Consider the following 17,687-nt stretch of genomic DNA (forward strand, 5'->3'; position numbering starts at 1 on the left):
AAAACAACAACAACTCTGTAACTCATTTGTAACGTGCATGTAAATGTAGGGACGGAAAATAAAAAAAAAGGAGAGGAGAGGAGAGAACAGGAGACATAGGTGTCAGTGTCCCTGTTAGTTTGTTTGTTTTCCACATCTTGGGTGTGTGAAGAATGCTCTCAGGTGTCAGTGACTAAATGACAATGTGTTCTCTCACACACACACACACACACACAGAGAGCGAGAGAGTGCGAAATACACATATGCATACAACAGATCGATCCTTTCAAACCCATTGTATCAGCTGACAACTTCAATCTGTGCTGGCACTTAACACACTGGTGTCTGGTGTGTGCGTGCGTGTGTGTGTGTGTGTGCGTGCGTGTGTGACTTCTAAATATGGTGGGAAACTGCCACCAACACCACTCCCATTCAACTCCAGCTCCTTTTACAAAAGGTATTCAGTCTACAAGAGACCTGTTCCCTCCATGCCCCCCACCCAACCTCTTTCTAACACACACAAACAGACTGAGAGAGAGTACCTTTTCACCAGAGGAGAGAGAGGGAGAGAGAGAGAGGGGTGGGGTGGAGGTAGGGGAGATGCAGAAAAGGGAGGGGAGGGAGGAAAAAAAAAGGTGGGGAGTAAGGCAAAGAGGAATGCTCGTCTTGTGCTTACATTGAGGGGAGCATGAATGTAGTCTCTCTCTCTCTCACACACACACACACACACACACACACACACACTCACTCTTGGGAAAGACAGAGAGGGGATTTATAAAAGATGGAACCTCTTCACATTCCCACGTCAGGCCGACAGCTTTCTGCACATATGCAGGCAGCGTGTGTGGAAGAGAGAGAAGAGGTGGGGGAGGGAGGAGGAGAGCAAGTGAGAGAAAGAAAGAAAGAAAGAGAGACTGTCTATTGAAAAGGCTGAATGAGAGGGAGCAGAGGTAAAACTTAAGGATTGGACTTCTTCTGCCCGTATGACTGCATGCATTTCGGGGTTTTGCAGATGCGTGTGCGTACATTTGTGTGCAGTGACTTTTATGTGTGTGTGTGTGTGTGGATATGGTCAGAGTCCTCCTGCCCTGTAATTGCGGTAATGATATGTCATACACGAAGAAGAAGAACTTGGAGCGGGTGGAGTGGAATGCAATGGACACATACAAGCACACACACACACACACACACAGAGAGAGAGGCTCCACTTGCAAACCGTGTATGAACAAGCTCTTTTACAAACTCTTAAAAACGGAGGCCTCTAGGGCGACGTCGCCCCCCCCCAAACAGAGGAGATACAGCACCTCCACAAACCACATCTGATGGTGAACGAAAGACTTGACCAACAGATATTTCCCTCTGGTTTGTTCCATTTATTGGAAAATTCAAACTCAAACCTTAAAAACCCGGCTCGAATTCAAAATATACAGCCTAGAAGCGCGCAGACCATTCGAAGTGATTACAATTTGGTCCAGCAGATGGCGCTGTGAGCACAGATTCACCTTAGCTCAACTTTGAACCCAGGCAGTGGCGTTGAGTTGTGGTATTGGTAACACAAGTGACCTAAATCGCTCTCCAAAGTGGACAACGACGACACCAACAGCGTCTGAAAGGTGACATGTGGTAATATCGTGAGGAAGCATCGCACAACAACCTTAGGTGACAAATACTAATAAATAAATAGTAACGTTAACACATTTATGTCTGTGTGCGCGCAAGGGGAATAATTGAAATCTCTGAAGGAATACGGAGTCATGCAGCATTAGTTCAAACTCGATTTCTGGAGAAAGCGACAGCCAAAACCAGCATTAGGGTAAAAAAATAAAAAGATGACACAAAAATGTGCCCTTTTTCAAGGTAACATTTCTCAGATGCACAATGTTTGTCTCAGAGACACACTGAACTCGTCTGGGTGCAGGACTCGCCGTTGCCTCATTAGACAAAGCTGCCAGACCAGGAGTGTCCACACAGGACGGGAACATGAATAGGAAAAGTAACATACAGTATAGCCCAAGTAATCCTAATATGTTGAATAACTGCCGTCGCTCTTTTTTTTCCCCTCCTGGCTGCTGCAATCCTTATCACAACAACGCTGCAGTTTTGTTTGACGTTCGCCCTTTGCCACGTCCCACATTCCCCGCATGAACCAGCGTTTCTCCACTTTTACAGAATGCAAATGAGTCTCCAAGGTTACATTGTGGTTGTTGCCTGAATCTTGCACGTAACTCATGGCAGATGTGGCGCTATTAAGAGTCTGCATTTGGCTCCGAGGAACGCAGAAAACACCCCGACATGAAATGTCACTTTCTGATGAAATCCTGTCATGCCGCAATTAATTAGTCCCAGATTATAGTTGGCACTAAGAAAACCTGCGTATTAATCCCGTTTCATGGGTTGTAACTCTTCTTCTCTTAAATTTTTTTTGTCTCTTTTCCCTTGTCTCGCCCCCCCATCCCCCCCATCCCCATTTCCTCCAAATACCAGGCATTCTGCAGATTGTTGTGTGCAGCCGGAGCTAAGGCAAGTCAGGACTCGGCCCGCCGGTAAACGACCAGCTCAGCACTTCTCCCCCCCGCCGCCTCTCGCTCTCCGCATACACAAAATGAGTACCCTGAGTTAAAAAAAAAAAACCCTGTCATTCTCTCCCGTCCATCCATCCATCAATCCATCTACCCACCCATCCAATCCTCTCATCAGGGCTGGTTTCCAGGAACACGGGTCAAAAACAGTTGACCCAGTGACTCAAAGTCACAGGGCCGTTCATCTTTCTTACAGTCTAAAAATAATCCCTAAAGCCCCACTTTCATTTGGGAAATGTGTGTAAAAATAAACATTTTATTTTTTTTTTACACACAAAAAGCACAGCAACTTTCTCTGGATCTCACTCTACTGCCATCCACTTCCTGGAAAGATCCCGCCTTCGCACGCATTCCACCGCACTGTCAAAACACAGCTCCCCGCTCCCACTGGCTGATGGGAAACCATCAGCCCCGCTCACAGGCCGTTGCCAGAGCAGTGGGCGGGGAGTAAATAGAAAAAAAAAACGGAGCTCAAAGAAGTGGCGGCCCATTCCCAGAGAGAGAGAGAGAGAGACTACGGTTACATAACGTGCACGCAGACACACTCAGGATCAAGACAACACCCTCGCAACACAAAACAGGGTCAGCGAGAGAAAGAAAGAGGGAGAGCACAGAAAGAAAAGGAGGCCAACAGGAAAGAAAGATGGGGTGGGGGGGAGAGGTAGGTGAGGCATCAGTTTTCAAACTGCGAACAAAATGGTATTTTACACTCGGGTCAGGAGCAGTGTGTGTGTGTGTGTGTGTGTGAGGACAGAAGCTCACCTGCATCAGTACAGACGTGGAGGAGCAGTGTCATAAATAAAGTATACCTATGCAGACGCCACTCAAAGCTAATTTGTCTTTTCCTCAAATCAACTGATTATTGCGATCTGCAAGCGGAGAGACCGGCAGGGAAGCAGGATGGAGAGAAGAAGAAGAAGAAGAAGAAGAAGAGATGGGGAGGAGGGGGCAGATGATGGGGGCCGGAGGTTGAGTGTGTGCTGAGAGAGAAATGTGTGGAATTCTAATTGTGTTATTGCTCCAGAACAAACATTAGTCCTGCCTGTCATACCACAGACAGCAGGCTCAGTGTGTGTGTGTGAAGAAACAGAGAGTGAGAGAATATTGAATTGAGTCCAGCAAATTAAGAGTCAAGTGCAGCGAGTTTAAAAACAGTCCTGACAATAAACTCTATGTGTTAATGGCAGTTCCCGCTCAGACAGTGTGTTAGCTTCATGTTAGCACAGCTAGCGCCAGCAGATCTGCCAGTGAGCCCTCCCTCCTGCAGCTGTACGCCTGTAGGCTGGCCGTGTGTGTGTGTGTGTTTGTGAGTGTGTGTGTGTGTAGGGGGGGGCCGGGCAGAGGGCCAGCAGGCAGCAAACCCTTAGTAGAGGCCCTGACAGTCCAATGTTTGCCACGTAGCCACGATGTAGGCGAGGAGAGCAGAGCAGAGATATATATATATATAAAACGTCTAGGGATGGACGTCGAGAACTTGTTTGTCGTTCATTTTGCACTCAAGTACCGTGACACTACACGTCTGGACAAATATTAATATAAAATAAATATTATTTATTACAGAACGCTTCAACTGCACTATTGTCCTTGACCAGGTATATGCAAGGTGCTAAAATGCCCCCCCCCCTTTAAGCCTCTTAATATTAGTCAGTTTCCAGTTTAGTATGTGGCTAGTGTTAGCACTTTAATAAGGGTTTCCCGGGGCTGAGTGGCATCCACTTAAAAATATCAAAGCACAAATACAATTGTGTACCGACCTGGGGCACCGGATGGCTCAGTTGGTAGACCTGGGGCCCCACTGGCTACAGCCCCCCCAGAAGGTTTGAGCCCCACCACACTTTTCTGTCCTATCTAATGAAGGCGTAAAAGTCTCGTTTCAGTCAGACTAACACAGAGGTTTCAAACTCGCGGCCCGTGGACCACATGAGGCCCTCCATTTCATGTGGCCCACCACTTTTTTTTGTTGTATCTATCATTGCGATATCATGATAGAAAGTGATATCATTTTAAGCTTCTGCATAATATTTTTCACTAGGATGCTACAAGATGCTCGGTGGCCCTAAGGTCATTTGAATTTGAGACCCCCGGTCTTGTCACACAGCAGCCAACCCCATTGTCCATTACTTAAAAAAAAAAAAAATACAGTTGACCACAAGTCACCAACTACACCACTACAAGTCTACCGGTTCAAACCGAAGACCCTGGCCTAAAACGGCATCACAAATACCCAACAATACACATTCCTTGTCTTGTCTACGATGAAAAAGAACAAAAGCAGGACTGAGAACATCTCTGTTCCACTCTGTTCACCACCTGAGACCCCAGAACTAAAAAAACAACAACAAAGTGAAAGAATGTGCGAGAGTCACAGCATACACAAAGGCAAACAGTCAAACTCAGGGAGACACCGTGACTTCACGGAATTGTTTATCTCACTCGGAGACACCGACGTTTCCACCAATTACATCAGCCGGCAGCTGCCAGACTCTCTCTCGTTTCCTCTGTCTGAGAGCCCCTTTGATTCGCAGATGCGGGAGGTTTGCTGGTGACCACACACACGACAAAACAGTTTATAGGCCGCTGCGCAAACACAACCCTCCCCCCCTACCACGCTGATAATCGTCATTAAAACTGATGCAGCAGCCTCATCCGTGACCATAACCATCAGTGCCAGCCTTTTTTTTTTTGCAAACACCTTCAATCTTCATGATTCCCATTAACGTCTTAATGCCGGGCCACCTTCAGAGCACGCACGTGTTCTGTGTGGTTAATGCTGAGGAAGTGGCTTTTCTCCCACAAGCACATGAACATGACTCACTCAACAGAGCTTCCAGATTTTCCTTCTTCTTTTGTCCTCCCTCCTTATCGCTTCTTGCCCTCTCTCATCCCTCTCTTCCGTCCTTCCTCCGACACAATTGCAGGCCAAAGAGAGGAGCTTTGGAGCCTGAGGACAGCTCACGGCCAACCCCTCTCCGACACCTTGGATCCACACAAGGCTCAGACTGGCCTCACACTGGGAGGCTAAACGTTGGAGCGGCTGCTGGGGCACACACACACGTCACACGGGTGCCGGCTCCGCAATTACTCGAATTACCTGAGATAACAGTTTTAGGAGTCCACTTCCTCGTAACAATCGAGGTTCATTTAGCATTCAGGAATGTTTATATCACTTCAGCCTCAGGGGCAAAGGCCCAGTAAACCTCACCGCTATTAGACCCAGGAATGAAGCCCCCCAAGTGTGCCCCGGGTGGAGCAAGCTGGGGCAATTTGAGATGTAAAGAAATAAATGAAGGTTACACCTGGATTGTTTGATTCCCCTTCACTCACACAAGCCTCTGACTATTATTATTCTACCGTGACATCACAGAGGGCCAGCTCACATCTTTATTCTTCCTCATTCACCACCACCACCTTTTAGTCTTTCCTTCACGGCTGTGTAATGAAGTTGGTTCCACAAACCTTCACCATGCTTTGACTGCATCACTTCCGTGGTTGCACGCTTTTCGCTCGAAAAAGTACAAGTTGCCAATGAACATTAGTTCCACTCTGATTTCTACACTCCAGTGCTCTTGCTCGGCCGTCCTCCTCCTCCTCTTCCTCCTCTACTCTTGTCATCTTCTCCTCTACCCCTCCCCTGGCCCACTTCCAGCTTTAACCTGTCTCAGCACTCCCCTGCCCTCATTCTTCCCCTCCTCCTTCGTCCTCACCCCCACCAGTCCTGCCTCTACTTCCCAAACAACCCCACGGTTTTCAAAAGACAGGCGCCCATTCAAAAGGTTTTGGTGTGGGATGGGGGAGGGGAGTGGGTGTGCTCGAGGGGGGGGGGGGTCTCATTCCCGCTAAATTGTCCCACATGGCTGAGCGTGCCGAGTTTAAACAAACACAGCCACTTCCTCCTCAGCACGCACATCGGCGCAGAGACACGGGCACACAAACAGCCGCATAAACATCGACTGGGCGCACACCGGGCACGCTTCGACTCCCGACGACGCACATAGGCTGCACACGTACAGGCGGTCACCGTACACTGTGGTCAGAAACACTCTCGGATGAGCCCAGACTCCACACCAAACCAAAACCACCACAGGGCTGCAGATGACTTATTATACAGGATATAGTTACTCGTGACCAACGCTCTCATATGCATACTCAACAGAGTTTGTTTGTGATTTGGCTAGAGGTTAAACTGAGTTACATTTCAACTGTGCAAGCCACAATAAACATCTCAGCTGACGGTTCCCACGAGTCTGACCCAGAGTCCCGAATGTACATCACAGAACGTGCATTATTGTTCACAACCTGAACCAAACTCAAAGACTAATCACATTTTATATCCTGGGTTATAAAACCTGCCTTTTGAGTATTTTTTAAAGTATGTCAGTGACTTTTTTTTGCTGGACAGACTGAGCTCAATCGTGACATCCACAAACACCAGGGACTGACTCGCTGTTTTGAGTGACAAGTACTGGATTTGCTCTATTGATGTTGCACTTTCAAAGGGATTAGTGTGAACGCTTACCAGAGAACGTGCCTTGTTGGTTTTAAGATGCTCTGATACTCACACCAAGAGTGCTGCCTGGCTGCAGAGGAGAGACGGCGCATTCTAGGGCTGCAACTCATTGTTTTCTCGATTAATCGAGTAATCGTTTGGCTCATAAAATGTCCGAAAATGTCTTGTTTTGCCTACAAACCAAACATTTTTTGTTGTAATGATTTATTTGTTATATGGAGTAAAGAAACCTGGAAATATTCACATTTAAGAAGTTGAAAAATCTCGACGTAAGGACCTAAATGCATGCTACGTAAAATAAAGCGCTGTCTTTCTTTTGTTGTTGTTTTTCTGGGTTAGATTCCATTGCTAATAGATTAAAAAATAAGCTAAATCAATGGAATCATATTTGGCCGTACCTGGTCTGCAGACGTTAGACGTCACCAGCATCGTTGTCCTGTCAACTAATGTTACCATGCGACATTTTACAAAATTAGCAAGAGGGCTTTTAACTATTGATTTGAGTGGCAGCCATTGGGGCTTTGTGAGAGTGGAACTAGGAACTCGGACATTTCGTCTCGCTACTACAACTCCCAAGAATCCCCCAAAAAAACAGAAACCAAGCCAAGTTATCACCTACTAACGACACCATCGACTCACCCTGAGCGGAGAAGGATTTCATAACTGAGCTTTGACCAAAAAGAGGGAGTAAACAAGCAAATCTTCATAATTGCAGACAATCCTAAAGTCTTACCTAAATCACTGATGCCAAGTCAATAAGTTAATTCTACTCCATCCCTTACTAGTCTCTCTCACACACACACACACACACCCACACACCACCCACTGAGTTTACTTCTTCATGGCCCATAAAACAAATCATCTGAATGTCCCTCAGTGGTGCGTCTGCATGTGTGTGTGTGTGTGTGTGTGTGTGTGTGTGTGTGTGTGTGTCTCCGCCGAGAGAGAAAGACTGTTTAGTCACACCTACACGAGAAGGCCGTCTCCTCTCGCTCACAGACGAGACACACATACACATTTTCTCTCCCACGTAGCTCTCGAGCCAGCAAATAATGAATGAATGAATGAATGAATGGTTCTATGCATGTTTACTACGACGACTGACTGACAGCTGTGTTAATGAGTGTGTTTGTGTGCAGGTCCAGGAAGCTGAGAGTGTTTTATCCATGACCAAGAAAACGGACAGAGCGCTTCTGAGAATAGCAGCAAGGCAATGGAAAGTGTACATACAATCACTTGCTTCCCAACATCAAACACATGGACACACACACACACACACTCACATATTTATAACACCCCTCCCCACAGCCTAGGGTCACAAGGTCACATACCTCCTCCTCAATCAGCCTCAGGATTTCACACACTGGTTCAGGGATGTGTGTGCGTGTGGTTTTGTGTGTGTGTTTCTGCCTGCTCGTCTGCGTTTGTGTGTTTGGGATGTTTTAGTGATTTGTGGGGGGTCCTGCTCGAGGGCGAGGAGGGGAGAGGTGGAGGAAAACAGGGGACTGGAGCCAGCAGTCAAAAGAATTCCAGAGCGCAGAACTTCCTTTCCTTAAATCATAAAAATCTTCCCTTAACTGAATCAAACGCAACAATAACAAAAACACCGACAGCCCATCACACAGCAGTCAGGTGATTTGGCTAAAAAGGTAACATTTATGAGTTTGTCTCAGTAGTCACGTCTGCCCCGGCCCTTGTGTGAAAGGTTTACCAGTATACAGTTTACTTATTTTTTATTTATTTATTTTTTTTTAAATGTAGTTGAGTTTTTCCAAACACAAACCAAAAACTTTCACCAGCACTTCTAACTTTTTTTTTTAATAATAAACCGTGTGCAGGTGTGCAAGAGTGAAAGGTACGGAGGATCAAACAACCGTGGATGCAACTTCAACGTGCACAAAGACAAGAGGCAAATTCACTAGTCTAGAAAATGTGTCAAGTGTATCAGAGCCAATTTCACTTCCTGTCACATGATAATTAGGGATATAAGCAGTTGTAGATTCAGTTCCCCCAGTGCATTTTATACACACACACACACACACTCTTATACAGCAGTATTGATGATGACACTCAGAGACAGAATATATTCCCTTAACATCACAACTAAATGCCTTACACACACACTCACACACACACACACAGAGCAGAAAAGGCTCACAGTCAGACATAAAAACAGCCATTAACAACTGGCGGAACTTTCCATGTGCCTGCCAACAAGCAACACCAACACGCCTGGCATGCTAATGCAGGCACGTAAAGTGAACGCCGTGAGAGCGCATGTTTCGTGCATGTGTGTTAAGTTGGTGCTGTGCATGCGTGTGTGTGTGTGTGTGTGTACAGGTGCACAATCACCACACACACACAAACACACAAACACACACCAATGGGCAACTCTTTAATCAGCCATTTCTATGAACGATGCCCTCGAGGGAGTGTGAAAGGGCACGAGCAGGGCACGGCGACCGAGCGCCACACATCAACTCTCCTGAATGACTCCACCTTTGCTGCGGGACGTGTACCAACGCGAATTTACCTGCCTAATTCCTAGATTCCAAACATTTTAATCTCTTTGTTATAATATATATATATATATATATATATATATATATATATATATATAAAAATGTATATATATATATATATATATATATATATTTTTTTCTTTTTTTTTTCTTTTTTAAATAGTCTGGTGCTCTCTTCATGGAATGTCAGTCAAATCACACGTCAAGGCAGCAGGTGTGGTGGTCAATGTTTGATCTTCAATGGGATCAAGTGGAACCATTTACCTACTGTCTTACATCACTGACAGTTCTGACGAATGATATCACACGCCTACACTTCGCTACTTTGTCACTAAGCCAGTCACATGTGGGAAATACAAACAAAAAATAAATCATCACGTTCAAATTCTAAATATAATCTTCATAAAATGGCCCAAATAGTGTGTTAAATAGATTTGAACACATTCGAGTGTAAATCATATGAGTCACGACACAACGTGACTAAATGAGAACAGAAATGTCCTTTTGCTGATTACGGTAACATCTGCATAAAAGGAAGAAAAGAGGAGAACAGACAACGTGGGACAACTGGGAGGAGACTGGGAGGAAAAAAAAAAAAGTAAAGTGACAAAAGTGATGGAGATAAAAGAGGAAGAGGAGAGACTGAATCACCTGAACACATTCAAACTAAATAACAAAAACTTGAGTCAAATCAAACTTACCGTCATATCAAATATCGCAGCTCAAAAGCGGATAACTTCTGCACATGTGCAACCTTAAGAACAATAAACAGCTGCAGCTTGACTCTGTCACTATTACTATACACTGAATGCCTTTAAGGTCACTACTGTGTTTACTACAAATTCAGGACAGCTGTTCCTGGACAGTTTTAGATTTAATTTGAGGTATGATGACAGTCAACTTCATAGAGGCCCCCAGTGTCATATCTGCACTTTCTTTTAAAATAGAAAAATGCTTCTAAATCAACTGTCAACAATGCAGGAAATTATCAAGGCAGACAAAAGACGGGGGAGACGGCTTTCTGGAGAATGGCAGAGGGCAGGGAATGAGGGAGATAAATAAAGAAGGAAGGGAAAAAAGAAAGAAAGAAAGAAAGAAGGTAAACATTACAGCTCTGTGCCAAGCAAACAGGAGATGCTGGGATACTTCAACAAAAAGCCCTCGGTTCATATGGGAAAAAGAGAGAGAAGGAATCCGTGGAATAGAAAGTGAAAGCATCCATCGGCCGTTATCATGAGATAGGTCGTAACATTTTCTTTACGTTGGGGGGAGTTTTTTTCACACATCCTTCTCTCACAGTGACATGAAGGGAAACTAATGTTCCTGCAAATACAAGATATCGCCGACCATGATCCGACACAACTAAAGAAGTCTGAGAAACCCCACGGATACATTATGTCACCAGAAAGAAGACACAGGAATGACACAGTGCCACATTACACCCACAAATACGGTACAGTAAGGGAAAGACATCATTTACTGGGTCCAGTTCCTCCTTGTAGGGACAATAATACCGTGTAATTGAATTCTTACTTTGCCAGTCTACTTTTACACAAAAAGAGAGACGAAACCCAAGTTTTAAAGAACTTTCCACTCGTTTTTTTAAGGTAAATAAAACATTAGGGTAATGTAAGAGCTCCCCTGTGCTCCATCATGACCCATTTTCAAAAAGGAGAGCCTATATACGTGCTTTACCGTGCATGTGAATGAAACCGGTAGACAGAGAGCGAGAGAGAGACAAGACACCGACTCTCACACTTCAGGTGTCAGACCCTTGACCTCGCGGCAGAGGAACGGAACGCCTCCACGACAAGAACGCCTCTCATCGCAGGCAGTGGAATCAAGAGGCAGCCTGTTCTCTCGGGCCAGACCGCAACTCTGCTACAGTCACAGCGAAGGCAGGCGCGGTTCTGGGAAGCACACCTGTTGCGCTTGGGAGAAACAGACGGTTCGACAGAGAGCAAGACTTGACACCAACACTGCAGACACAGTGCAGACGCAGTGCAGACGCGGCAGAGGTGGGATCGTTTCTTGGGGTGGACGTATTGACAATCTTGGCAATTATCGGGGGATAAACAACTGTCTTGATATCCTCATTTCCAGGAAGTTTCTGGCTTAATCAATCATTTCTTTAAGTCTACAAAAGAATCTGCCTCATCATAATGCTTGGAAATGACTCAAGTCAAACAATAAATTCCTCTAATGGTGACATAAGATGAGTGTATCCTGTGAATTTCCCCCGAACAGGAAACATATCGTGACGAGGTTTTTTATCCGACGCTCTCCTCTTGTTCTTTGCCTCTCTTTCACATGTTCTCACACACACACAATCCAGGGATATGCATTGTCTTGTCTGTGTAACTCTATCGCTGCTCCAGCTTCTGTTTGCGATACACAAGCACTGTTCGGTAACACTAGCTTCCTTGGATAACGTGTTGGACAACACCACACACACACACACACACACACAGGACTGACTAGCATCGCCCTTCCCTGACCCAATTACAACTCAATGTGCTGAGCCGACGGCGAACCACCAAAGAGTCCTCACTCAGTACGCTTACACGCACCACGGGAGTAAACATCGGTTTCATTGGCCGTGTACGTCTGACTCCGCCTCCATAGGTGGCGCTGTAAGCTAGCGCATTCCGGGCAACAGTACTGCACTTTATACGCCATCTCCGTTTACTTCGAATAATCAGACTATGAATCGCATTATCCATGTACATTAGGGTGCATTCACACCAGAACTTGCTCGGAAAGTCCGGTTCGCGACGGACTCCAACGCAGGGCATTGTGGGTAAACACACCAATAGCCTAGTTCGTCTTCTCTTTCAACAATTCTCGATGCAGCGACACCTCAGGCGAGGAGGGGAACACGTTATTCAAACGGATTCGTAACGAGTCTAGCGGAGACCATTGGGTGTGAAAACGACCGTAGTCCGATTAAGACTAGCTCGATTTTAGTCGGACTAATGTGTTTACATGACATTAAAAAAGAAATTGTCTTAGTCCGACTAAAATCTGACTTTTAACGTGCATATAAAACACACTGATAATCTCTCAGATTACTAAGAGGGAAATCATCCAACACTTTTACACCAAAACACAATCAGTCCCATCAATGCTAGACATGTTCAAAAAAAACCCATGTTATTTCTGTCGTCTCTCAAACACTCAGACTGAATTTAAAACAAACTGACAAACTAATTAAGTTGGATCAATGAAAGCAAGTGGGGACGTCACAGGGCAGAGCGAGTGTAAACAATGACGCCCCGTTGTTGTTGTACCTGTGTGGTTACAAAACTCAGGTCGTTCACTTACATAAAAGAGTTATTCAGAGAGGCAAAGAGCAACAATGGCTACCTACTTTCACCTCACTAAAGTCTATAAACAGTTATACACACTCAGTTTACTGTGAAAGAGGCTTAAAGCCCTGCTCTCTTTATGCTGGTATGGATTATATCCTTTGGCACCACATTCTGCCACAAAAGCACTTACAAAAAAATGTAAATTCTGTCATTTAAATAATGGATAATTCATCCACACTTTGTTTTAAGGCTCATGACAACACAACGGGGGGAGGGGAGCTTTCATAACGGGTTCAAAGCCCGACTATGAGCTTTGTTTACATTCTTAAAGTGTATAAATGTTGAAGCCAAAGAGGCTTAGCGTCCAGAGAACAGCGTTCTGTGATATAAGCCTCATTCATCCTGTGTTTGGAGGAACGCGGGCGCACGCGGTCGCGACTAACCCACGCAAAAACACAGACGCAGGCGATTTCGCTCACTTGACACGAGCTGTAGGCCTCAACGACCTTCTCTGACTGAAACCGGAGAGACAATAAGACGCGTCCCGAGGCTGTGGAGCGGTGTCTTCCCCATATCTGAGAGCCCATCTCACCTCTTAAGACACATTGGAAATCTGAGTTTGAGTCAGACTTGGAAAAATGGGAAACTCCGGTCGAGTGGAGAGCAGTTTCACAAAACTGCTTAGACAACACATGTCACGGGACGCCAGCCTCATTAAAGCTTTACATGCTCTCCCTGCTTGTCCTCGTCTCACTGAGCCCCCCCCCCCCCATGTCAAGACATTTTTTTTTAATGACCCCCCCGACATGTGGCAAGGGAAATAAATTGCCCATTCATGCACCACGGGGAGAATTCCTTCACAGCCATAATTGTAAACACACCTTTTTTCAGCTGGTAGCCAATCCCTTCATCCCACAACACCCTCATCTCATCACTAACAAAAAAAAAACTCGGATATCAGTTTTTCGAGGAAAAAAAAAATCATGGCCACATCAGCCTTTCACCAAAGGAATTTCATCTGACGTCATCTATTTAGGATCAGATTTCCTCTCCTTCTTCTTCTTCTTCTTCTTCTTCTTCTCCTCCTCCTCCTCCTCCTCCTCCTCTCTCTCCCTTGAAACTCTCTGAGTGTGTGTGTGTGAGTGTGGAAGTGTTAGGTTATTTTTTCCCCTAGCCTATATTCTCCAATGTGCCCACTGGATCCAGAGCCCACAGCATGAAGAGGGAGAGAGTGAGAGAGAAGAAGAAGGGGGGGGGGGGTGAAATTCCCAAAATCATAGCCCCAATTATATCCCCCTGCACCACTAATCATGACAGCATGATAATCAGCCACTCAGTCCTGTCATTAACTTTCTTTTTCCCCCTTATAAACAGACGCAGGAGTCATCTTTAACCTCTCTCTCTCTCTGCCACACACACACACACACACACACACACACACACACATCACTTGTGTCCTCTTACTCACCAGTTGCAGCACTTTTAACACAGGGATGTGTGTGTGTGTGTGTGTGTGTGTGTGTGTGTGTAAGAAAATCGATCGTTCTCAGCAGGAGGAGACCAATGCTTGATTTCCACGTCTGCATCAGAGAGGGAGAGAGGGGGAGAGAAGGAGAGAGAGAGAGAGAGATTTGTCTTCTCTGCACAAACAGACACGTAGCAGTTTCTGATAGACAGAGAGAGAGGGAGAGAGAGAGAGAGGGAGAGAGAGAGAGAGAGGGAGAGAGAGACAGACTGGAAGGAATGCTAGGATATGCTGGAGTTGAGACTTTTTCCCCCCCCCATTTCGTCGCCACTTTTCCTGCAGCTTCGCACAAATCTTTGATTCCTACGAAAAACCAAACACGAGCACATAACGCAACACACTCCGATCCAGCGCGACAACAATTATTCCCACACACAGCGCACAAGACGCACAAGGATTTCGCAACAGCACTCTTGTGTCAAATCTGACTGCCTCAGCATCTTCCACTCACAACGACCTTCCCAGCTTTATACACACACACACACACACATACGTTTATGTATATATATATAAATAATATATATAAAAAATAGTTTTTTAAAGAAGCTACGACACAACAACTTGAGGGAGGGAGGGAGGGGGGGAGTCAAAGAGAAGACGCTTTGGTCCTGTTGCGCACTCACTCCATCTGAAGACAAAAAGACATTCTTTGGTGGAAAAAGTGTGGTCCCGGGACCACAGAGAGCAGCAGGCCGACACGGACTCGACCACAGTGCGGAGAAGTAACGTCGCTCCCTCTGACTGAGTCCGTTTTTGTTTCAGAATAGTCGGGGAAAGTTTCGTTTCACCCCCCTCTCTCCTTATCCTCTGCTTTCCTGTCCTTTTTCCTCTGCTCTGGCCAAGTGGCCCAGACTGCCGGCGTCAGCGCTCAGCTCACCGAACTCTCTCACACACACACACACAGACGAAAACGCACACATGTACACACACACTCACTGAGAGGGAGAGACACACAGAGAGTGAGAGAGAGAGAGAGAGAGAGAAACACGCACTTCTAAAACTTTTCCCAACATCGACGGCTCCGGAACTCTCGTGCCTTTTCCTGGTTCGAGCCCGCGACACAAAGTGTAAAAGAACTCACCTCGCTGCAATAAAATAATCTTCAAACAGACGGCGCTGCGCGTTTTTTTATTCCCAGGGTCGGGTCTTGCCTGTCTGCTGGCGAGGCGCGACGCGTACTGGGAGACTCCGCCATGTCAATCAAACGCGACGCACATGGAGGGTTAGAGCCCGCCCCCTTTCCCCCCCTCCTTTACCGTAATACACTGTACGCAGAGAGAGGAGCCGCTCCAGGTTTGGTTTGGAGGAATGAAGTGACTGCACCACAGAAGAGCTCCAGAGAGAAGAGTTAGTTAGTTAGTTAGTTAGTTAGTTAGTTAGTTGCTGGGATAGATAGATAGATAGATAGATAGATAGATAGATAGATAGATAGATAGATAGATAGATAGATAGATAGATAGATAGATAGATAGATTTTCTTTGAATCTTTTATCTGCCATTCCTTGTGGTACGTCCTTTGTTATCACATACACATGTACAATTCACATACATGTACATACACGCACAACAGAAGAATAGAATAGAATAAAAAAATATAACAATAAAGTGGTAAAAGGAGCTACACCACAGCTGTACAGAGAAAAGGAATAATAGAATGCAAATGCACAGGTAAGTGGTGGACATTAAAAGTAGAGACACATTATGTCACATCAACAGACACAATACACCTGTGGCACAAAGGTTATATCATAAACACAGCATATACACGTTATTAAAAAGGTAGATCATTGTTTTTGTTTGTCGTTTTATTACAACACACATTACTCTAAAAAAATTCGAATTAAGCCTTGGAGCAGTTCAAATAGAAGCAAAGTTGAATCCGGCCAAAGCCAGTTCATATTTATCTTTCTCGATGACACAGAATATCAACAGTAAATAAATGACCTGCCCCAGCAGCTCGTCCTGGACATTTGTTTGCTCTGGCGACAAAAAAACAAACATAAAAACAAAAAAAAAGAACAATTATCGTCAACGGGCAATGGTAAAGATAGCGTGATTACATTAAAAGTGATCATATAGAGTGCTTTAAATAGAGGCTACAGTTGTTTCTTTGACACAACTTTAAAAAGTTTGCTTAAAAAAAAAAAAACAACGTGGACGACAGAGCAAAGTCCTTCCATCAGCTGACAGGTCCAAGGGTCTGACACACAAAAAAGAAGGACAGAAGGTCTTATTTCTGCCGATAATAAAGTGTAATCTAGGTTGAATTTGAGGCAAATTGTCAGGACACGTTTCATTATAATACAAACACGAGACTGTGTGTGTGTACAGAGCACAGTTTCATCTGTGGATGAGGATTATTTTAGGGCATGTTGAGACATTAATGTCAACAAGTGTCTCCGTGCCAAATGTGCAATTTAAATAGGTTCATTACAAACCTACTTAAAAACCATGACAAACCATTTTCGAAATGATTTCTAGAACAATTACAAGTTTCTACTTTGACTTCAGGTAAATTAGTCTGAAAAAACCTCTCAAGCTACAGGCATCAAGGGCCTGAGCAATGTGTGAGTGGTCGTACTTTATGACGGTGCTTTCATGATTTTGTCATTAAAAGAGCAGATTTTTCATGTTTCTTTATTGGACGCTCAGATCATTATGAGTGCAAACGGTACAAAAACAAGCAGTTAAAAAAACACACAAAAAAACCAACCCCAGCAGCGGGGTTCCTGACAGTTATGAACATGTTTGTGTCCAGCAGTCGTCAGCCTCCTTCCTCGCTGTATGCTCATGGAGCCAAATACACTCGTTGCCCCTGAGTTCTAAATTTCTCTCTGCTGGCACACACACACACACACACATTCCAGAAAGTGTGCTAAGAAAACAGCCACTGTTGTAATTCTAAGCGAGCTAAAGTGTGACCCTGGAGCAGGAGAGTTTGCCTGTGAGGAATTGAAGTTCAGTTCAATTTTGTTCAACAATGCCGATATGGATCACACAGAAAACTCCTGCTCTCACATCAGTGATATAACTCAGGTTAAATAGAGTGGGCACAGGCAGACAGACTGTGGAGCCCCCTAACTGCAGAACAAGTGAATACAGTTAAATTAAATAAACTTTAAATGTTAATTCTTTACTTTGCCTAATCTGATGCTGGAGCCTTTTACAATCTGTGCCATTTACAGAATCTTTATCTTTATTTTGTGATATACTCTATACTTTATGTCCTTTTTTTGGCTCATTCTGTGAATTAAACCTAGATCA

At 44.9% G+C, this 17,687-nt stretch overlaps 1 protein-coding gene across 1 annotated transcript in view; it reads right to left on the reverse strand.

The window, feature by feature from the left end:
* fndc3ba (fibronectin type III domain containing 3Ba) overlaps positions 1-15,615 on the reverse strand; it is a 99,714-nt gene extending 84,099 nt beyond the window's left edge. Inside the window, exon 1 of the mRNA XM_058614730.1 lies at positions 15,505-15,615. The gene's annotated coding sequence lies outside the window, so the exon portion shown is untranslated. The remainder of the gene's footprint in view (positions 1-15,504) is intronic.
* Between the last annotated feature and the right edge of the window lie 2,072 nt (positions 15,616-17,687).

Source organism: Solea solea, chromosome 18 (assembly GCF_958295425.1).
Source record: "Solea solea chromosome 18, fSolSol10.1, whole genome shotgun sequence".
NCBI lineage: Eukaryota > Metazoa > Chordata > Actinopteri > Pleuronectiformes > Soleidae > Solea > Solea solea.